The 15218-nt window shown below is 43.1% G+C and overlaps 1 long non-coding RNA gene across 1 annotated transcript; it reads left to right on the forward strand.

The window, feature by feature from the left end:
* Positions 1 to 1228: 1228 nt before the first annotated feature.
* Positions 1229 to 14676, forward strand: LOC115592051 (uncharacterized). The gene is made up of 2 exons (XR_003986056.1): positions 1229 to 1892; positions 10961 to 14676. It is a non-coding gene; the product is annotated as an uncharacterized LOC115592051 (long non-coding RNA).
* The last annotated feature ends 542 nt before the right edge of the window (positions 14677 to 15218 follow it).

Genomic DNA, 15218 nt, shown 5'->3' on the forward strand with positions numbered 1-15218 from the left:
TGCACATTTATGACCTGGTTTAAAATGAGCCTGCTTGACGAGGTAAAAAGTCAGTCAGAGACAATGAACCAAATGAATGTTAGCTTAAATAGCTAACTAGCTGCAGCTGATTAACTATGCTGAATCATTGCCTGAGACCTGTTGGCTTGAGCCTCTAATTTTATATGAATACAATATCAAGAAGACTGCACATTTATGAACTCTTTGATAAAGTGCTCACTTAAAAACACTTATATACAGTGAAAAGTTGGCCAGACACAAAGCTTTCATCAAAATCATGGAGCTAACCTTAGCTTAATTAGCTAGCTACCTGCAGCTGAGTTTAGCTGTCGTTTCCCTTGGCAAAATCGACGCAAAGGAATTAAATACCTGTTTGGAAAAAACAATGTTTAAAAGAAAAAAACCCAACAATTTCAAATGGTAAATCTGAAATTGTTTTAATTGAATCTTAAAAGGCTACCTGCTGAGCAATAGTAGCAACAGTAACTAGCTAGGAACTAGCAACATGCAGCCAATTTCAGTCGTGATATATTTTGAAAATATGTTTCCTACTATGTTATTATGGTTGTGAACTAAGTGGTCAAATGTTTTTTTCCTGCCTATTGTTGTTTAATTGATTCTCCTGCAGAGGCCCAGTAGACCATTAGCTCCGTAATAGCGGGTAAACATCTGAGACAATCACAAGGCAAACAGAGAAACACAATCGATGCCTCTCAGCCTCCGGAAATATGATCCTGCTGCACCTGGACTCCTTCAGAGCACCTCAGCACCTTTATGAAAGAGCCAAATAAGAGACAGTGTCCCTTTAAGGGATAACTCACAGAGGAAGAAGAAAAGCTGCAAAGAAGGAAGGAGAGGAGGTGTGTGTGTGTGTGTGTGTGTGTGTGTACGTGTACATGTCAAACTGATAGACACTTGTGAGAGATAGACAGAGGAAGAGAGAGAGAGAGAGAGAGAAAGGGGGGAAAGACAGATAAGGAGAAAGAGAGACAAAGACAGAGAGACACAACATTGCATTAGGCACTAAGAGCCATTCCTCGCTCGCTAAAGGCTAATGCAATTGCCACAATAAGAGTGTCTCAGCGGAGGCTGTAAAAAAAAAACTGGAGAGGGGAATGAAAGAGGAGAGGCAGGGAGAGAGGGAGGGAGGGAAGAATGGAGGGAGGTATAGAGAGGAGGGAGGGAGGAGAACTGGCAGCTCTGCCTCCAGACTCTCATATGGGCAGTGGATCTCTTGGGACAACTGGTTGAAAGTCTCTCTCTGTCTCCACTGTTACTCCTGGCTGTGTGAGTGGCTGAGTGGGTTGGTGCTCTGCTGTGTCTCCAGAGTGATTTATCAGGTTTGCAGGGAGGAGACAGAGGGAGAGAGGGGGAAACAACTCCGGTAGCAGGGCAGGCAGCAGTTACCAGCCTGCTGGCTGGCTGGGTGTGTTAACTCCACATCTGACCTCTATGGGAACAGAGCAGCCTCCAATCTTCTCCTCCCCTCCTGGCAGACTGTGGGAACAAGAGGGGGGGACAGATCTTGACTTTACCCCCTCTCTCTCTGCTTCTCGCCGGGCTGTCTGAGTCTGGGAAGCGGCCCTGGACATGACGAGAGAGGACAGCAGCTTTGGCAGCGAGACCTCAGCGGGAGACCCGGGCTCTGAGGATTGCACTGCCGACTGTTTCTTGGATCTGAAATGGCACAGTGGACACAGTCGTGCTGTCAGTCAGACAGCCGTGCAGTTGTCTAATCAGTCATTAGTCAGTCAGATGTTCAGTTAGTCAGCCAGTAAATTGGTCATAGGGGTCCTCCCTGTAGGGTCAACTCTTCCACTTTGTGCATATCCTCATCTGAACTCTGAAGTGACTCAGACTTACCGGGTAGCACAAACGGACCGGTGGGCATGGTGAGTGGCTAACACCCCTCTCAGTTTCTCACATGCTTTTTCTCACATTTTTTTCCTTTGACTCTTTTCTTTCTGTGGGTGTTGTGTTCCATTTCCCAATTTTATTAGTGTTGCTCTGTAGTGTGCTTCTCCTTAGTTTCCCATCCAATTTTTTTTTTCCTCTGGCAGCTGACTTGTGACAAACACAACATGAGACAACAGATACGATCAAAGCCTCGCTCTGATGTTATGGAGTTTGTTCAGTTTTCGTGGTCTAGCTTTGATCTTTCCGTGATGGCACTTGGGAGGACAGCGCATCTGTTTGTATGACAAACAAGTAGTTGGTTTTACAGCTTTCGCTGGCTCACTGCAGATATTTCAAATGGGTGGTTAATCTCGTTGTTTATGAGGGTCGAATGAAAAATAAATCTTTATTTACTCTAGGCTACTTTAGAGCGTAGCATAGTGGAATTTTGTTAAGCCAAACCAATAAAAACCTTGTAAAAGTGGAATGAACCTGCATTTGATTTTGATCTCTGTGAAAAAGAAAACAGATAATATTTCACACACACACAGACACACACACACACAGACACAGACACAGACACAGACACACACACACTCTCACACACACACACACACACACACACACACACAAACACACACACACACACCTGCATGACTCCTGGCTGCTGTACCAGCACTTTCTCTCTGCAAACTCATGACTGTGGGGGGTTTTGTACAATGCCATAATCTCACCACTGTTTGGAAAAGGAGTCTGATGTGATAAACTAACCCCTAAAGTCAAGTGCACGGAACATTTTTGGACAAATAGTTCAAATATTTGAGCGCGCTCCAAGGCTTTATCTGGGTCTGCTAAATCAGTGGAGTCGTTCCCATGTGTAAGAGACATGTGACACAAGGGCAAGGCTAATGCTTTAAGACAAGTTTGTACTTCTGGAAATACAGCATGTTTTATTTCAAATGCAGCAATATACAGGACAAAGCAACGACCCTGTAATAGTGAAACATAAAGGATTCTATAGATCTGCATTGAGTTGTGTTAATACAAATAATAAAGACTATCTTTTAGCTTCTTTTTGTGATTTTTTCGGCAGATAAGCTGTTTGAAAATGCAAACTTCGACTTGCAAAAATGCAAGCTTTGACGCGAAAGAGCTAAAATAAAAGACTGGCGGTTGACGAAGGCTAAACATTTGTCTTCCTCATGAGTCGGACATCTAAACCAACGCTAACACTGAATATAACTAATGAATAATCGCTCAAATTTGTCACATGGCCAGAAATACAATGCCAATGGGATGCACGTATTGCTGCATGTGTGAGAAGTTTAAAAAGACAATTCATAGAAACGAGTTAGCTGTAGCAATTTGACTAACCGACGTTATGTTGACGCTTAATTTCTGTTCATTTTGGGGGAGTTTTTCTGCCCCCTGGTGGTCAGATATCACTTAATTCAGCTTTAAAATCAGAACTCTGCTTCAGAACAGTCCAAACTCTGCATATTCACTCTCTGCGGCAGATGCTGACATGGGCGTTGTCTTGAGAACAATGAACAGATGTTTGCTATTTGGGTTCGGCTGCTAATTTTGCTGTCGTCGATAAGAGTTATGTGAGCATGAGCGCATGTCTCCATGTGGTGCATGTGCACCTGTGTGACTCCACAGTAGTTTGTGTGTGTGCAGCCACATGGCCTTCTCCTCTCTCATGGTTTGCCCTGCACTTTGTGTGTTCGCTGGTTCCCCTCAGATCAACTGTGGAGTGTTTAAGTGCACAGGACAGCATGGTCTCCCTCAGCCCTTTCAGCCCGGCCATGCGTCTACCACAGAGAATTTCTGTCTGAGCCGAGGCAATTACAGCACACATCCAAAGCCATCTTAGCCAGGGACCGAATGAAGGAGCCTTTGATAGGCCCCGACTGATGCATATTTACTTTTTACGACCAACCAAGTAGTAAACAGCTTGCCTTGTTGGCGCTGGAGCGAGACTTTAAATACAGGCCTGTTCACACACAAACACAAACGCAAATAGACAAATACTTTTCAAGAAATCACGAGAAACCCATACAGCCATCTCGTCACATCTCTGCCAGCGCACCACAGACATATCATATGTCTGAGTGACGCTGCCAGCTTGATTTTTGTTTGCAAGCGACTGATTTCATAATCAGGTTTGTCGAGCTATGCCTGGCTGTGGCTGGCTTTTTTTTTTTTTTTTTTTTTTTCAGAGCTGCAGACACAGCAGCAGTAGCCTCCAATTGAAGCCATGTGTGGTGGAAAAACAGGCCTCAGTTTGTGGAGAGATTGCATGCTTGGAGTGGGAGGGAGCCTGCCGGTTACAGAGGTCACAATCCGAACACGCCAACTCCTTTTGGTCTTCTCACACGCCATGCTGACGGATGCATCTCAATAGTCAGTCAGGAATCCCTCCCAATCCTCCTTCACGCCCCCCCCTCCTTATCTGAATTAAATATGACGCATCACCAGATCCTGCTGCAGCTCTCACCTGCTATTTTTAAAATTCAATTTTACAACTTTTGTGGCACCACTTTTGGATTCATGCACAACAAATAGAGGCGAGAAGGGAAGAACTCCTGATGAGCTTTTGTTCTCATAGATGATGCCTGAAACTGCCAGGACGCCGTGTTCAGGGTGTGCCACAAATAGAAAAAAAAAGTGGTTGGTTTAGTTGAGTCTGCTGTGAGACTTTACTAGAGTTAGCTCTACTGAAAGCAGCACTGGTAGAATCCAATGTCCTCGGATGAACCCAGCAGTCCAATGTTATTGTGTCTGTGTTTATTTCCATCACAGCTACGTCACCTCACAATCTTCTTTATCGTTCATACTTTCACCATCTCTTGTGTGTCGCTCTCTCTTTTCTCTACGCCTGTTTTCTTCTCAGGTCCTCTCTGAGAGTCTTTCCCCCCTCGTCAAAATCTTATCAGCTTAGCCACAGCTATTAGCTAATAGCTGAGATAGCCTCTACTATCAGATTCAGAGATAGCCTATGCCCGGCTTTAATGCAGCTGTGCCATTTCCCCTCATGGATTGTAATGGATTATGTTCCTGTCAGCGCAGGATTCTGGATCACTTTTTCATTTCTCCATTGTCCCTATAAGAGGTGAGTCAGTGCCTCTCTAAAGATAACACTCAAATGATTTAGCATCAAGTACTTTTTGACATAAAAAAAATCCCCTAATCTATTTAGTCTCTTATGTCTTGTTCTATTTCATTTCTAAGAAAAGGTCTGTAATGATTGATTTTGCATGAAATTACATCCAACAAATTGCATCAAGACTATGCAAAGTGGATTATTATTATTGGGACATGAGAAAAGGCTCCTGCTCCCTTCATCAGTTGCATGTGGGGGCCCGTTTATCTGGACTGAGTGATCTAATGAGCTAAATAATGAAGCTGGGGCCCAAAAAGCACTGGTAATTACTTTTTAATGCTCATGGGCTCCTTGGTTACCTGCAGAGGTGTGATTGGTTGAGACAGGGGTCTTGTTCTATCTCTCTGATCAATTCACTGTGTCCCAGGTAAAATATGGAGGTATACAAAGTCTCAGTGCTGTTTCTTCCTGATCAAACTGTAAGCTGGAAATGTCAAAGTCCACACCAACAGACCACCTCTATCAAACGGAAAACACTGCTCCTGAAATGTCTCGTCAGTAGTCTTTAATTCTGTTACTTAGTGACATCACTCTATGTCACCGTATCACACACTTGCGTAATATTTTGCCTAGCCAATAGTTTGGCACATAAGAATTGATTGAGCACAGCTGCTCTGTTGTTTGTAGCGCCGCTGGGTCAGACATGCGTGAGCTGACCAATCAGAGGCGACAGGGTTTCCCGGAGGGGGGCCTTAAAGAGACAGGAGAGTTTTATACGGAGGGGGAATGTAGAGCTGCTGTATGAGAAAACAGACGTGATTTTTGAGCATTAAAGCATGTGAACTTACTCTATGAGCACAATATGTCTCCTTTAAACAGGGGGAAATCGCACCCAATCGTGTCTTTTCATTAACTTCATTTGCAATTTCCTTAAAATTCACTTCATCTTCTGTCTGAAAACAATAAGAGATGAGATAAACTCTGCTTACTCACCTCCCAGTCTGAACTGTTACTGTATGAAATGGGAGTGCTTGTCAGAAAATCATCCGCTACAGAAATGCTCTCCTACTCTGACATCATAATCTGAGAAGTACTTTGAAGCATACTGACTCCTTTAAGGTGGGAGTATACTTGAAATGATCTGAGTAGTACCTCGGATGTGGAAAACTAAAGTTTGCGGGCTTCACTTGAAGGCAGGGTGAAAAGCGTGCTGTTACAGATGGGGTGGACACGATAATTGTTTAAATATGGAGATACTGCTGTCCATTTTTTAAAGGTCATCAAAACGTGACAGAGATCGTTATCTGAGAATAATACACCTGCCCAGCAATGGTTAAGAGGGCGTGAATGTTGGACTGTCAGTGTTGGAAAGTTACAGAAATGATCAGGAGAGGGTTTCAGACACTGCTCGATAATCCCTTGACGTCTGGTATGAAGGGTTCACTGTTCAAACCCGCTCCCTTTAAAAGACTGCGTCTCTGAAACAGCTTCATATTTCATCAGAGCTTTGCACGCTTTAAGGACTAGACAGTATGGCATCCATAAACCAGAGCTTTTCTAATGCAATTACACTTGATGACTTGCTCTCTGTCTCTCACATGCACCACCTTCTCACATGCCTCTATATTCTCTCCGTCTCTTGTTTCTCCTTCTCGCTCTCAACACTTTGCCTGCGTTTTGTGAGAGCAGTGTGACAAATCACAGTGGCACCGGTGTGCGAGATGCTGGGTGACGTCGGCGTTGGACGTCTGCGTTCACATGTGAATCTTACACTTGCGGTCGCCGTCACATATATCACAACATCTCCAGTGTACACACACGGCCAACTGCTGAGAGCAGAAATACATGTCAAACTGCTTTTCAGCAAATGGTGTGGCTTTGTCACCTTTGAGAGAAAGCGTAAGGCGAGCCAGTCACTGAAAACACAAAGAAGGTCAGATACGGTTAACGTTGCCTCTTTGTGCTCTGAGGATACCAAATGCCACTAGAGTTCGGTTTTATTTCCACTCTCCTCTCGGCCTTTTGCCCAACAAGCATTTCCTCCAGGCTGCGTGAATGAGGTCATTTTGTTCGGCTGCGAGTGCAAACGTAGCACTTTCTAAATGTGGTGACTTGTTCACACCTTCAGCCTCACGTACGATAATAACTTCCATCAGGCTCTAAAGTACGTTCATGTGGACTCACACAGTCCACGGACGTGACATTATGCTTTAACAAACCACAACCAAATGGCACTGACAGTCAAGTTGAGTCGCTATCGACGTATGGAAACCATATCAAACTGAGCAATCAGATTTTTCTTCCTTCTGCAGTGGAGTATTCATTTATAGCAGAGCTGAAACAATGAGTCAATTGACATAAAAACTGTTTTCAGAATTGATTAATCATTTTTTAAAGCAGCAAAGGCACAGTACTCGCCTTTCTTTGTCATTTTTGATAATTAAATGAATGTATTCGGGTTTCGGATTGTTGGGTGGCTAAAAAGTATGTTTTAATACGTCACATTTGGCTCTGTGAAATCATAATGGCCATTATGTCATTCTCATGACACCCTCGGCATGCATGTGAGTGAAATATTGCTCTCCGGCAGCAAACTTCAGTGGACAAGACACTGGAAAAGAAACAGACAGACATGTCATTTAGGAATGGAAAGAATCTGAAGATTACGTGATCAAAATAGTTAATGGGTCCAGTTCTTATCTACTGCACAGTATGCGTGTTTTGATGTTTTTTACATTTTTATTATCAGTACCACATCCTGCCTCCGTATGCCGCCATGCAATTCACCCTGCCTGCCAAAAACATGTCACATCACCTCACCATTCATTTAAACCTGACAGTAATGTCACCAATCAATTATTTCCTGTATCGAGCTTTCACACCCAGCAAACAAACACTGACTCACAGACATGTCAGAGGGCATGACCACTCCCTTTGATTCACTCACACTCTCACCATTTTGTTCTTTTCTTTCACACCTCAACTCATGCATATAAACGAACAACACACACACACACACACACAGGCATGGACACACAAGCATGGATACACACACACACACACACACACAGGCAGCAGGCTGGCGATCCCTCATTCCACTTCTCTACAACTGTTCAGCGAAGCACAACTTCACGTTCCACATCTCGCAACCTAGACAAACATATTTATTCATGATTCCTGTGCAGGGAGGGGCCGACTGTTATTGCTGGTTGACAGGCCCGACATATTTCTCTGTCTGGGAAGATTCTTCACGCCTTTGTTTGGTTATACAACTCTTACTGTGGCTCTACACATGAGCACCAGGGCTGTAGAAGACAGCCAGTGTCTTTATGAAATGAGGTAAAGATGCCACTGAGAGCGTGTCAGCGGACATGTGACATATTTATGTACCTGCAGGTATAGACAGGAGTAGGGCTTTGGCTTCTTAGACAGGCCTCGTGAATTTTCTTTGTAATTATGACTTCAAACTGAGCTGATGACAGTGCTCTCAGATGGGATCTATACTCCTGCAGTGTTGATTATAGACATTTGTCGCTCAGTCTCGGTCATGGATCTCACTGGAATTGGCACACACGTTCATAGTTCAGTCTGTTAGCAATCATTCCTGTATACATAATTAGAAAATTAGATAAAAAACACAAGTAATTCATCATTTTAGAAAATACACTACGTTTGCTTTCTGGCTGAGATATAAGAAGATCTACAGTATACCGCTCTCGTGTTTTGTCTGACAAATATTTGAGTCTACATCCTGCGGCCAGTTAGCTTAGCATATCAAAAAGACCGAAAACACGTGGGAAAAGTTTGCCTGGCTGCACCCACCCTAAGATGTTATATCATTTGTACAAAACCTGAAGTATAAAAACGACAAATCAGTTTTATTACCGCGTTGGGATTATGTGTTGGACCATTTTTTTTATGTTGCTCTGAGCAGTTCTCAGTTAAGCAGAGGAGACTGCCTTTAAACAGTGGAGCAGCAATGAGAGCTGGATACAGCGTCAGAGGTGCAGTCTTATCCATTATTATAAAAAGGTGCACGGTGGGGCATAAAGTTATTTTGGTCAGCCATGTTGTGGCCCATTGCTCACGCAAACTTCCACCATCTGAACACCGCTGCTGTTCGAATCATCTGCCTGCTGTTGTAGCTAATTCTGCTGATGCTAGCTAGCTGACGTTAACATCACTAATAACATCACTAGGTAGTTCATGTTAGGGCAGCACACTGTGCTGGGCACATACTATAGCAATAGGCCATTAAATAAAGAATAAAAAATGTCTTCCAAACTGGCAGCTGCCAAGAATATTGATCGCTGACAAAACACAGATATCAACATGTTACCAATGACAATATTGACAGTCACCAATCATCAGAATTCTTACACATAATAATGTATTTAAGTAAAAGAGATCATTTTATTCTTCGCCTCTCTAAAGCCTTTTGTATTATTTAAAAAAACCAAAACGATTTAAATTGTTATCAATATGACCTTTGCTGGGGATAGAATAATTTAATTGTGCTGCTCTTCTAGACTTTTTAAATGTTACCAGGGTCATTCTGATGCACTTAAACATTTATTCACCATTTTACAGCCGCTTAGGTCACAATGTCATCTTATGGGAAAACGCCTTTACGTCATGAGACTTTAAGTACACTGTTTGGCCACTGTTAATGTCAATTCAGATTCAAAGCTTGGCACTCTTCCTCAGGCCGTGCGTAACATGCAAGTCATGTCATTCCTGCCACTGTCAAAACAAAAGATGTTGGTAGTGTGGCATCATGGGAGTCGTGGTCTTCATTGTTAAACAACCGCCAGATTAAAATCTGTCTTTGTGACTCAGGCAGTTATGTTCACGGATGAGGTAATGCGTCTTGTTCACTTTCATCCTCACTCCTGGAAGTTACAGTGACAGGCGACCAAATGGAGCCTACCGTTACCTTGAATAAAGTTATGGATTCCTCTATGGAAATGTTAATTACACAGCACAACAACAAAGCTCATTTTCATGCAGAAATGTTACGTGTTATATCTTTACGTCCAAAAATGAGAGAGGAATGTAGTAGCTTAAGAAAAAATGATGACAGTGTTTTGAAGTATCGAAAGGAGCGACAGATTCAAGTACTTCCTAAGCTAATAAAAAAATCTGATCTGGATTTCCCTCCTGTGATGGAAGACAGATGTGGTTCCCCCATCATTCTGACTCTCAAATAAGTGCAAGGAGGCGATACGTAAAGTGATGAAGGAGAGACTGTTGAGACTCGGCCCTAACCTCCTCCTCACCGCTCAACAATCCTGTCATTATTCCTTTCCCACCAGGGTGGGCCGGGAATTTTCCTGCAAAACAGCATAAACAACAACAACAAAAGATAATAATACACGGTGACGTCCCAGTTTTTTTCAAGAAGGAAGTTGTAAAAAGTGCTCGAGTTTGTTTATCCTACGTGTCCCCTTGTGGACCCGCCCGACAACGTCATGCCATCTACAATGAGAGAACAACTCAAACGGACCTCTGTGACCTGAAACCACCCCGTTTAATGGGAACCAAAGACGAAACAGAACCATGTGCATTCGCAGACACAGATCTCCTCGGGGCACATGTACATTTAGAGTGGGAGTGATAATATGCAGGGGCGGCAGGCAGTTTGCCCTCGCCATTTTAAACAAGCAGTGTTTTCTTTTTGCTCCTGAGTTGCTTAAAACAAAACTGACCAAGTAGCTGGCTCTGCATGTTCTGACGAGACTCCTCATCTGCTGCATCCTGCTGGTCTGTGCAACAGAGAAGACTGCGGAGTCATTCTTCACATCCCACAAATGTGACGGTTTTTGTTACAGAGAGGAGTTGAATCATCTTTCAACCCACGGTAACCAGAGAGATCGGCCAGGGTGTAACGTAAAGGTTTTCTTTGGACTCTCTGACGAGTAATGTACCCTACATCTCTCTTTTTCCTCTCGCTTTCAGGTCACAGGTGCTCCACAGCTGCCATGGACGGAGACATCTGGAGCCCAGGAGGATGTTGGAGGGGACGCGGAGGGCATAGAAGGGCAAGGAGGTGCAGGGTGGATCCAGCCTCCGCCCCCGGCTGTGGTGGGGAGGGTTCCTGGCACCGTGATTTGATGCACAAAGAGAAACAAAAATCACATTGCCAGGGATTTCCACTCTTTCACAGCTCAGCAGGTGATCGTGTTATATTTCCAAAGCGGGATGCTTTTGTGTAGTCTTCTTGGCTGTTCTTATTGTTCAGTTGTGATTTGGACACTGGATGTTGCCATGGAGTCGGCGGGATAAATATTGGCGATGTTAGACGGATACTGTGATCTCAATGGACTGCGAGATTTTACTTGTGGAATCAGTTTTTCATACGGAAAACTGCAAAACAACATGTGCATCCCTTAAACACTGTCTAAATGCTTTTTAAGGCTGCAGTTACATTTTCAGCTGTCTAAAATTTAAACTGCCTTCAGTATTCTCCTCTTTCAAATCAGACAGGAAGTTGATGTAAACGCACCAGAGAGCCATACAGCTTTACACAATAGAACAAAGTTTAAGAGGGAGATCACGTTTCAGCTTGTGGAACTTAGATTTATAAACACAGACGTGGTTTTGATGTTTAAAAGATCCTCCATATGAAACACAATACGAAGCCTCGATACGGTAAGCGTCACTTGGCTTCGAAAGGAGCCAAACTTTACCAGTGAGCTGTCACGTAAAGGTCTGCGTGAGTCTCTGTTCCCTCAAAAGTCAGCCACCCACTTGCTAAAGGCACAGAGCTTAGCTAATTGGTGAGCATTGATCCCTGCTATGTGTTGTTCACAGTGGCTAAGTTCAGTGCCTGAGGTGAAATAGTTGATTCGACGGAGGGGATTTGTTCCAGTGAATGGAAAGAACTTGATGATCTTGGATATGAAAAAAAGGAGGAGGGAGGCGGAGAGGAGGAGAAGAATGAGGAGAGATTAGGAGGAGAGGGAGGGAAGGAGGCTGGGAGGAGGCGGGAAGACTAAATGTCCCATGTAGACACTGTGTCAAGATAAATATGTTGCTGTGGACCACATGCAGATCTTGTAGTGCAATACAGCGCAGACGCCTTCTTTTTTTCTTTTTCCTTCATTATTGTGTTTGCCTGAAGCGGCAACTGTCTTATCATTGCTCCTGCATCTGGCAAGAATCATCATGCATACCAAATGTGTTTTAAGGTGCTTCAGTGAGACAGTTTGACCCAGGTTTAATGTGGACCAGAAATTGCCAAAGGTTGTATTTCGATTTAAGGAATGTGGTGCTAAATGTCAGACCTGTTTGGGCATGCCCAGTTCATGTCCAACTGAGTTTGCTCAGGACTAGTATGCCAGTTTTTTGGTTGGCAGCCTGGATAAGAAGAAACCTCGATACACCGTGTTAGCTGTTTGATAGCTTAGCAACTAGCAGCTCTGTGTAGCTTCTCCAAAAAAAAACACCAGAAAAACACAAAAAAGCTCAAGCAGTGAGCATGGGCCTGTGGTAAAAGAGAAGCCTGCAATTTAAAGAGATGGAAGATTTGTGTGTCTTTAATGCTTTTTAAAACCCAAACATGAGTAAAAGACTAGAAAATTGACTCAACAGTGTGTTTATATTCTCTGATACATGCTACCACACTGAAGTTTGAACTCCAGCAGCCCCAGTCAGCATCACTCGAGCACGTTGGTTAGTCCTATACTCGCTTGTGAAAACAAAGTGATTGAAAATACCAACAAGTACGTTAGCTATACTTGCTAAAAAAAAAGGGTTAGCGTATGTTAGCAAAGTTTACATTTTTCCTTATCATACATTTACTTTGATGACCAAGCTACCTGGACATGCAGAGGGTACAGGCAGTGGAGCAAGAATATTTGAATAGTTATTGATGAATTATTATTATTGAAGTAATTAAGGTGATTAATTGAATACCCTTGAAAACTCAGATTTCTACTACACCTGATATGTCATGACCGCTCTTGAGTGGTTATGCTAGCTAGCTAGTACAGTATTATGATATATATACAATATTACAGTTCTCCATTCAAAATGTGGCAGATGGTCAAGTTTTTTTTCCTGTATTTCTTCTTTATCTGTTTCGGCTATTGTCGTAACCAAAGTCTAATATGAATAGCATTAACTTGGGGGCCTCTGTTTAACGTTGCATTTAAGATAGAAAAAAAAATGATGTTCAGATGGCAAGAAATGAGATGCTGCATTTTTCTTTTTCTGTCTAACAAATCACTAAGTTGACTAAATGTTAGTTGTTATTCCTCCACTTTGTAACCAACGTATGTGCCATGTGAGAAGAGAAAGAGAGAACGGTGTAGCAGCTGCTGGACTTAAAAAATTCACCTTGTTGTACATGTTTCAGATATTAGACCCTTTTGTTGGATATGAAAAAATAAAACAACTTAAGTATTAGCATGTAGATTGCACATTCCTTTGTCGAACGGAGGGATGTCCGGGCTGTGCCCTCCCGTGCCTACTGAACTGGTATCAGTGTTTTACCTGAAAACTGGCTCAGTTCAGCAGGAACAGGAGTGGAGCCCACTCACTAGCAGGATCCGTGCCCCATTTCTCGACCTCCACGGATCACACAGCGAGGCAACCCGGCTCAGATTCATTATCTCTTCGGCAGAGCTCTCCTGCTTAGTTGGCCACACCCTCCACAGAGCGGTGTGGGGCGTCAGCCTCGAGCCATTGGCCCTGATGAAAATCAAACCCGAGCCCTCCAACCTGTCAGATGACGGCACTGAACCCTGAAGCATATGCAAGGCGGTGCAGCTCCAGTCAGATGACTGTCCCCTTCTCTGCAAAGATATGAATGTTTCATAAGCAGATTTACCATTTTTTGCTTGATAGGTAGGCCCTGGCGTCCTGAGCCGCTGTGTGCATACTGTTACATACTAATGCAGCCGATCTTGTTGTTCTGCTCAGCCTTCATGTTTATTTCAGCATTCTCCCCTTGAAAAGGCTCCAAACACGTCCCTCACTCTTCGCCTATGTCTCTCTCCCTTCCCTCTGACTCTCTCTCTCTTTTCCTGCCTTTTCGGCACTGTCAAAGGACAGGCTGAATCGGGAGTTCATTGTCAGGTAATCCTGGTGAAATGTCTGCTATGCCTGTATAATTGATGTCACCAAGCAGTCCCCATTATCAGTGAATGGGAGTGTGTGCAACGCTGCTTCCTCCCCACTCTCCATTTAACTCGCAGCCACCAAAGGAAAAGTGCCTCATCTTGAAGATTTCATCCTCAGGGCAAAGTGGAAGCTCATTAGCAAGCATGATGAATCTGCTCTTATCCGGCAACTCCACTCATCACGGTTGGCACCACAAAATTATACTTCTGTTACTTTGAATGTCTGTGGATAAATGTTGCATTCAAACCTTCGAGGAGATCTCCCAAAAGAAAGGTTAGAGTGATGTTTTTTCATTCAATATTGACTTCAGGGCATTGTTTCAGCCAAGTGCTACCAAGGATAAGTTAGTTATGATAAGGATTAAGTATTTGATCTAACTGAATGTGGAAGACAGCGGTGCATGAAGTGCAATATTCTAAATGTCAGTACGTTTCAACCATTTGCAGCATGATTCATTTTGATTCTACAGGTGCAACCAGTGTTTCACTCCATTGCTAACCCAGCCATGATTATTAATGTAATAAAGTGTAAATGAGCCCCAGAAAGAATCCTAGCATTGTTTTCTATTCAAGATAGTATCACTTATCGCCCGGAGGGAAACATGTTGAAGCAGGAAAGAACAAAGGTGAAGACAAAGAAAGAAAAAAGGCAATCCAAGAGGCATGACGTAAAAGAGAGTGAATCAAAATAAATGGGAGATTATGTCTGTGGTGTCGGTGGGGTTATGTGTTTCCCAGTCATGATCAAAGCTTTCAATACTGAGATGTTATGAGGTCAATCTATGGAGTTAAGTAACCTGAGGGGAGTTTATATTTGTCATTGTGTATAGTCAGTAAAAAGAGTCAGTTCTCCATGAATGATTAAATGTTCATTTAGTGGTTGTTAGTTCCATTTTTGGACTAAATAAACATTTGAAAAAAACCTGTTGGGAGTATCTGAAAAATGCATTGTCAAAATGGGTAAAAAAAAAAAGGACTTTTAAGCTTATGAAATGTAGATTCATGGTTTCACCTAACACAGACCTTCCTGTCAGGAAATTAAAATCTCAGACAGTGCTACTAGCAATAGACACGTTTTTTTGTTGTTGTTG

The sequence above is a fragment of the Sparus aurata genome, chromosome 11, assembly GCF_900880675.1.
Source record: "Sparus aurata chromosome 11, fSpaAur1.1, whole genome shotgun sequence".
Lineage (NCBI taxonomy): Eukaryota > Metazoa > Chordata > Actinopteri > Spariformes > Sparidae > Sparus > Sparus aurata.